The following is an 8,824-nucleotide window of genomic DNA, read 5'->3' on the forward strand; positions in this document are numbered from 1 at the left end:
TCCATCCATCCAGTCTTCCATCCATGCATGCATACATATATACATATACACACACATAAATCCATCCATGCATGTATGCATGCATACATGCATGCATAATCTGTCCATCCATGCATGCATGCATACGTTTCATCCATCCATGTGTGCATGCATACATATACACACATACATACATGTGTTCTATCTTAAAACCATGCATGATGCATCCATACAAAAAAAAATCAAATGAAATCAAATGAAGAGCACAAATTCTTATTATAAAGTGATATTTAGAGTTAAGCTTACCGTCATTGTCATGTTGAAACCGTTCCTTGAATACGGTGACGTCCCTTATTGATCTAAAACAGTCAAAAAAGAATTACAATTAAAAGAAAGAAATGATATTGTGTTGCCTAGTAATATATGAGGAAGCTAGATAGTAACAAGATTAGAATGTGTCATCGAGAGTCTAGATAGTAACAAGATTAGAATAACAAGATCACCAGACAAAGTTCAAATAACAAATGGTAAATAAAAGTCAGCATCAAATGCTAACTAAATGAGATGGGATCATGAAATACACAATCAAGACTGCTGAAATTTTCCCATGCAATTTGGATCTTACCATTTTCATTGAACCCATTTGTTTAATAGCCACCAATCTGAGGGTAAGGGTCATCTGCTCAGAGTATTTCAGGCCAATTTCCACATCCAGCATGATTTGGATGATCAAGATAGGCAGGTATGCCACAGTAAGCAAGGACGAGTTGTTCTGATCCAGGAAAGTGATTACAATTTAATGGAACAGAACAAATACCATTGTCATCTGTCCCATTCACCACACCTACGCTATACATGTAAAGCAATGCAACCTGTCCAAATCATGGACCCAATGTGAATAAAGCATAGACTGACATTCATACCAAACAAATGATTTAACCATCTGATTGGATTACTCTTGTAGAACTTCAACCACTGAGCATCCACTACCAAACAAATGATTTAACCATGCAATTGCTCCATAACCTCGGGCGCCATCCTGCCGAGAACAAGTAGAAAGAAAGGCCTTACCGTAGATGAGTTTAGTTGGTGCATTAGAATATTAAAAAAACAAGATCCACATATTAATACCAGGCTGTAGAGGCCATCAGACAGATAAACACATGATTTCAAAGAATAACTTTAAAGAACTTTTTTCATTGACAGGTGTAAAGCTAATAATATGCCCACAAAAAGTAATACACCATTCTCAACAAGTGTGTGTGTGTGTGTGTGTGTGTGTGTGTGTGAGAGAGAGAGAGAGAGAGAGAGAGAGAGAGAGAGAGCAATGCAAGATTTGTTGCAAGAGAAACCATTGGAAATATTTCATTCTCACCAGAGATGTTAGTTCAAGGTTGCAAAGAAATTATCTGGATAACTAATGTCGAATTAATGTCTCTAAGATAAAAGCATCAGAAGACAAGACTAGGATTGTCCCAAGTTTTTTCATTTTTAAAAACTTTGACCTTTTTGCAGCATCAACCTCTAGAGTGGGAATCATAAAGGAAACCTAAGGTCAAGCCATAAAGGATGATCCATTCATAGTCTTCTGGGGTGATCTAGAAAGGTAATGAAGGTCAAGCAAGCAAAAGTGCTTCTTGCAATGGAGAGATGCAACACATATGAAGGGCAAGTTCACTGATCAAAGAAATCACAAGGTCCAAAATTCCGATAGGACAGTTTGTGGGGTTCACTTAACTGATTATGTGGATGGTGGAGCCCACCACTGATTTGAAAAATGTGGTGGGCCCACTCTTAAGGTGTATCAAGCATTAATGAAAATTATCTCAGGTCATGTAAGAAATAATAATAAATGATGTGAGACTATTTAATCAGTAGCTAATATCAAAACAACCACGTAGAAACAAGAAACATGAACAAGCAACCAAATGCAGTAGCACCAATTAAACACCATTGCCCCGATTAACCACATATTCCACATCAGTTTTTGTAATTGATCCAATCGAGGAGTATTCCAAAGTTGGTCACTCAGTTTTCGAGTTCTTTTTGCTTTTTCTTTTCTTTTCTTATTCTTTTTTAAAGTTTTTGAGTTTACTCGATGAATTAATTAACAAGTCACTTATATTCTAAAGCTTTACTCTGACAACAATTGACAAAGCCTTTTTTAATGGATTCGCAGTTAGTTTCATCACTTACAAACTACGAACTAAGTCCTCCTGGCTCAGTTCTGAGCTAATCAATGAGATTTTTCAAAACTGATTTCATATTTAGCTCCAATCAAAATTCCAAACTTCTCTCCAAGTTGATTGATAAATCAAGCTCCAAAGTGATCTCCAAGACTAACCTCTGACTTGAAGGAACAATAGCTCTTAGATTTATCCACAAAAACAGCCTACTTTTCTGAATTATCAACTTTCCCAATTGTTTGTGGGAAGTTTGGGAGAGAACCACTTCTGAAACAAGGAGAAAGGAGAAAAAAAAAGAGAGGAGAATCTGAGATTTGACAGGAACATCACTGTCGGACTTTCCATTTATGGGTATCATCCACCAGATCTTAAATCTGAAAGAGGGAACAATCTGTATCCCTTATTGTGACCACATAAAGACCAAAGAAAACCTTAAGATGAGAAGGAAATAAATCTTCCAAATGCTGACAATGTTTGTTGAAATGCACTACCAAAAGGACTTGTTTGAGTTGGAGTTGATCAAAAGCCTAGCCTCCAAAGCCAGGCTTCTGCCCAAATACAGAAGATGTTGTTTCAAGGAAGAAAAGACTTTTAGTAAGACGCCAATAGAATTACTGCATGTCACACAATAAACACTTGAAGCCGATTCACATGTAAAAAAAAAAAAAAAACCATTCCGCTGAATACTTTCCCTCCACATCTCATAAATAGGATTTTTCTAAAGAGATTGTTTCTCTCAGGCATTTCATCAAACATGCAACAGGCATCGTCAAGCTAGACCATTGGGTGTATTAGATGTAAGACCCGTGTCCTAATCCTTACTGTTCCGTTGGCTTCCGCGGTCCTTCCGGTCAAATTCCGTCAACCTTCGTACCATATCCGGTGTTTGCACACGATCCTAGGCCAGGTTCCGCGCACCGATGACGGCTTGATCTGAAAGTTGTATCATAGCGACCGCTCCGTCGCTGCGGTTCCAACGCCGCGTCTTGTGCGTCAAACCGACGCTTAGATCATAAGTTGGGGGCTATGCATTCTAATGGCCGTGGACCGCATATTGCGGGGCCCACCTATTCCATATGGCACTAATCTCTAGGAAATTATGAGAACGATGACATCACCCTACCCTAGCTATAGCCACCCTACCCTAGCTATAGCCACCCTACCTACCCATATCCCTTCTTACAAGCATTTAATGCTAGCCACCCTCTCTTACAAGTCATTATTACCTACCTAAGCTACTCTCCCTCTCTCTTATCTCTCCCTCTCTCCTTTATTTTTTTTTCATTCCTTCTTTTTTTTTTCAAAGCAACAAACCCATACGTATGAGACCCTCTCCCATTTCTCCCAAGCTACTTGTGTGGCCCACCTTTCCTACCCCTTCATCTCTCATCTCAACCATCCATTTTTCATCTTCCTCCATCAAAGAGTAGCACTAGGAGCTAAGGAAGCCAAGGGAGCAAGAAGATCAAGTGGTGGGTGCCTTGATAGGGTAGATTTTCACATTTTTAAGATGGACCAAGTGAGGCCAACCGATCAATGGTTTGGATCTCACTTTGGACCCTAAGATGTGGCCGATGGCCCACTTGGATCATCATGATCATTCCATGATGGGGCCATTCTCCATGGACCCCATCATGATGTTTATTTCTTTACATGCTTAGGGTCATCTAGACCATTTAATTTAGTGGAGAAGGGATCTCCACCGTTGGATCTAATTTTATAGACCCATGTGTAATGGGGCCCACTTGATGTATGATTTAGTGCAAGGGAGGGCCCATAGTGCCGGGGTCCCTCCATCACACGGTCCCACTCTCCATCTCTCTCCCTTTTATCTTATTTATTTTATTTATTTTACTTTTGTAATAATGAGATTATGTGGCCCACTTGAATGGACCCCACCATGAGGTAGGCATTTTATCCAAATCATTTAAAAGTGGGGCCCACTTTCTATGTGTAAGCACCCTGCCATCCATTCTCTGGTGGCCCACCTAAGCAGGGCCCACCTCCTAAGTGCATGAAAAGTCCAGCGTCCAGGGACGCTGGACGTTGCTGGAAGGGAACATAAATATCATTCTTTTTCTTAACCTTGGAGTGGTCCACTCATGTAGGCCCCACCTTGATGTATGTATTAAATCCACACCATCCATTCCCTTCCCAAGCTCTTTTTAGGCGTTGAGCCCAAAGATGGGACCGATCAGACTTCCAGGCGGGCCATAGCATGGCAAACAATGAGTTCACCATTAAAACACCCTCTAACACTTCTATACACTGAAACAGGCCCAATATTGGGCTTGTTTTGACTGACGTGAGGTAAGAAGAACCATTGGACGGAGCAGATCTGCAAGAGGTGGACCCCACCTGCAAAATCCTTAAAAAAATCAAAAAATAAAAAAAAAAAAGCATTGCTTATCAAAAGGGCTGCGCCAGCGCCCGCGTCCGGGCGGACGGGCGTGCGTACAGCACGGCTGTAGCCGTGGGCCCCACCTTGATGTCTATATGCTATCTAAACCGTTCATATGGTGGGCCCCTACCTGACGTGGGCCCACCCCAAAAATCAGCTCGATCCAAGACTCAGGTGGCCCACACCGTAGGAAACAGTGTGAATTGAACTCCACCCTAGAAGCCTTTTTCTGGGCCCACAGAAGTTTGGGATCAAGGTGAAATTTGTGTCCACCCTTCACCTAGGTCCAGGTGACCTTATCAACGGCCTGGATGGAATATAAACATTATGGTGGGCCCCACATGGAGCCCACAGTGATGTAAGTGTTGTAGCCTCACCGTACGCCTGGACGGTGGACGTGGAGCCACTGTGATGAATGTGTGGGCCCACTGTGATGAGTGTGTGGGCCCACTGTGATGTGTGCGTGTGTGTGTATATATATATATATATATATAATATTATATTTCATATAATATTATATATATGCATTATGTATATATATTATATACTATATACATATTATATACTATATTATATGTATATATTTTTACTAATGTTGAGGCCCGTGATTGAGGCCCACCTCAGTACTTGTGACCCATGGTTGAGGCCCACTTTGATGTATATAAAAGGCCCATGGGTCGAGGCCCATTCAATGTATTAGAGGCCCATGGGTCGAGGCCCATTTAATGTATTAGGGGCCCATGGGTCGAGGCCCATTTGATGTTATAGGGCCAATGAGTTGAGGCCCAATTGATGTGCACATGGGGCCCAATTGGTGAGGCCCATTTGATACATATAAGGCCCAGGTGAGTAGACCCATTTGATGTACATATGGAGCCCAACTGTCGAGGCCCATTTGACACGTGTAAGGCCCATAAGCTTAGGCCTATTTGATATGTTCTGAAGCCCCCGGGTTATAGCCCATTGCAATGTACATAAGGCCCATTGGTGTGGCCCACTTAATGAATATAAGGCCCATATGACTTGGCTAATTTGATGTATTTAAGGGCCCAATGGATGTACCTAAGGTCCATTGCAATGTGTGATCCCAAAATAACTTATGAAATGATATTTGTGGCAGTCGTGCCTCGGGAGCGATGTTGGTTTGACGTCCACATTGTAAGTGTAGTGTGGTTAAATGTCCGCATTATGACTTTCCCTTGGGCCCACTGTTAGGCCCATATGTGTAATGTGTAGGCCGTCTAGGCCCATCTTCATTATGAACATCATCCACCCCATATAACATATTTAATTCCATGATTCATGATCATATGCATCATACGTATGCTTGATATGAGAAATGACTGATCATATATGCTTTTGGGCGGATTGTTTAGGGGCTCCGACGGTGTTGCCCTACATGAGCGAGCGGTATGCGCAGGGATTACTGCATGAGTGAATAGTGTGATTCATGCATTCGCATTGTGTGGTATAGTTCTTGTACGCCCTAGCGACATCGGGCGTAGCCTCCACGGGCGTATCGTGGTTGGCGGGATTGGATACCGAAAATCTTGTTCTACATGGGGTGCGATAGATATCCACTGGGTGAAAGTCCCTAAACCCTTATGGTACCAGGAGGTTGCTCAACGTCTAGGCCGAGTGGGTGCATGAGCGGGAGTGCCGATACCAGACGGTTGCGCTTTCCACTGTTTCGTGGTCGGTTGGAAGAGGTGTGGCCTTCGCCTGAGAGTAGGGGCAATGCTAGGTTGGTTCGACCGGCTCGAGGAATGGGTCCGCTATTGACGAGCCGAGCCCGATATTGGCAGGCGGATAGTGAGGTCTTTTCCACTCACCTTATTGCGCGCGATGGGGCGACAATCTGGCTTGGAGTGTACTAGACCCCGGTGATATTCCAGATTTGAGCCGTATTGACATGTGGACTTAGATGAGGATTTGTATGCTTGACTTGCATTTCGCATTGCATGGCCTTGGTATGGCCGACATCATTCTTTACACCGCATGGCCTTGGTACGGCTAATGGGATTCTTAGCATTTTCCGCATTACTCTGATACTGCATAGCTACATTATCACCTTAAGCATACACTTTCACCACCCTCTAAGCTTTCTATAAGCTTATGCACGACCGTTGCGTGCAGGTGACGTTGGTTCGCAGCAGCGCTGAGGCTTGGGCGCGTAGCTGATCTTCTTTTGGAGCTTTCGGTCTATCTTCATTGTATTTCCCTTATGCTCATTGTACTTGTAAAGTTTTTGATTATAGTGGAAATGTGATGGAGTTTTTGGTTGTTGTTTGTGGGTTATGCCTTTGGTTATGCTTATTACGAATCAAACTGATGTTGAAAACCCTCCTTGTAGCATCCCAGAATCGGAACCTGGCGAATGGGCGCTGGGAGCCGAGAATGGGTTTCTGTCAGGCATTTCATCAAACATGCAACAGGCATCGTCAAGCTAGACCATTGGATGTATCTAGAGATCATGCAACTCCATGCAACGAGATCAAACCCATCAATTTGCTTGAAGATGGAGACGTATGAATCTAGTATCAAACTTAAGAAAGAAAAAGATCTCCACTATCAAAATCGTAGGAATTGCAAATGAAAACCGTAGGAAGAGAAGTCACGAAAATTACATTTAAAAAAAGAAAATTAATCTTCCAAACTGTAGGAATTGTACATGAAACAAAGAAAATCCATAAAAATCAACAGACCTTGGAGTATCCATTCGTATGAAAAGCTTTTCATACTCATGGAGAGATGCAGTCCACTCGCCACCTGCACCTGCCGCAACGAGTTCACAAACCGGAAGATGCGCGATGGCTTCCAGCCCGTCATCCAGAGAGGCATTCTCCAGGGAGTTCAACGACGCTGGAGAAGAGGGAATTGGAAATGAGAAGAGGGAAAAATTCCTCTTCCGAAATGAGATGTTAGTTTCAAATCCGCAAGTTGTGAGTTTTCCATATTTTAACACATTAACTACATTAATATCCCTACATTTAAGGGACCATTTAATAGATGATTAAGATAGTTTTATATAATAAAAAGTTTAAATATTAACCATTAATAACTAGACCCATTATTTAGATGGCCTGGATAACTCTATATATCATTGCCACTATTATTAAGAATCTGTCACCACTATTTTACATTAAACACAAAACTCACACATTATTTCTATTCACCAAATAACGTAACTTGTCTTTAGATCTGGTATGGCTTTGTGGACCCCACCATGATGCGTGTCAAACATCTACTCCATCAGTTAGATGCAATATTCCATGGTGGGCCTAAGGATTAAAAATTAAATCAATATGTGACTTGTGTAGGCCACACAATATACAAAAGTTGAGAAGGGTTACCCTCTATTAAAACATTCATAATTATTTTTTGGGCCTACAGAGATGTGGTTCACGAATCCAGCCCATCCATTATGTGTGTGCCACTTGGATGAGGGGTCATACCAAGTTTCAGATGCATCCAAATTTCAGGTGGGGGCCCACCAAGTACTTTTATATGTTTTAGGCATGTCTTCACATGATTTTAGATGGTATGGCCCACTTGAGTTCCGTATACTGCTGATTTTTGGCATATCCCATGATTTAAAGGGGACGCATCAAATGCATGGTGTTGATTTTTGACACACGTCATGGTGTGGCCCACACAGCTCGACCTCATGGGGGAGTTCCCATGAGCTCGACGTACATAACCTTTTCCATCCATATATATAATATTTAAAAAATATAAAAACCTATGATGTATTTGTTATATCTACACCATCCATCCATTTTGAGATATCATTTTAAGTCATCAGCCAAAGAATGAGACATAAAAGTCTGTAGTACACCTCGCCACAAAAAACAACAAGGAGGGTGATTCCCACCATTGAAACTATCCTAAGGCCCATTGTAATGTTTATTTGAAATCCAACTGCTTCAAAAGTTTTTTTTTTTAAAAATGGTTGTCCTAAAATGATCATTTGTGCTGGGGTCCATCATCTGTGCTGGGGTCCACTAGAGCTTTGGATTTAACTCGTTCTTTGGACATTGCCTTAAAATGATCTCTCCAAATAGATGGACGACATGGATTAAACACATACATTATGGTGGGGCCCACAGAGAACCAACCACCAGCCATTGGATGGTGTCAGGGGGAGTAGCCAATTTGTTCCCCTTATTTATAGTGTGGTCCATTTAATTAATCTTTGGATATGAATCATTTTTTGGACAATTCTTTAAAATGATCTCGAAAAATGGATGAACAATAT

At 41.7% G+C, this 8,824-nt stretch overlaps 1 long non-coding RNA gene across 1 annotated transcript; it reads right to left on the reverse strand.

The window, feature by feature from the left end:
• Nucleotides 1-284: 284 nt before the first annotated feature.
• Nucleotides 285-7,412, reverse strand: LOC131244389 (uncharacterized). The gene is made up of 3 exons (XR_009170268.1): nucleotides 7,272-7,412; nucleotides 903-1,018; nucleotides 285-338 (listed from the first exon to the last, which is right to left on the reverse strand). It is a non-coding gene; the product is annotated as an uncharacterized LOC131244389 (long non-coding RNA).
• Between the last annotated feature and the right edge of the window lie 1,412 nt (nucleotides 7,413-8,824).

The sequence above is a fragment of the Magnolia sinica genome, chromosome 4 (assembly GCF_029962835.1).
Source record: "Magnolia sinica isolate HGM2019 chromosome 4, MsV1, whole genome shotgun sequence".
Lineage (NCBI taxonomy): Eukaryota > Viridiplantae > Streptophyta > Magnoliopsida > Magnoliales > Magnoliaceae > Magnolia > Magnolia sinica.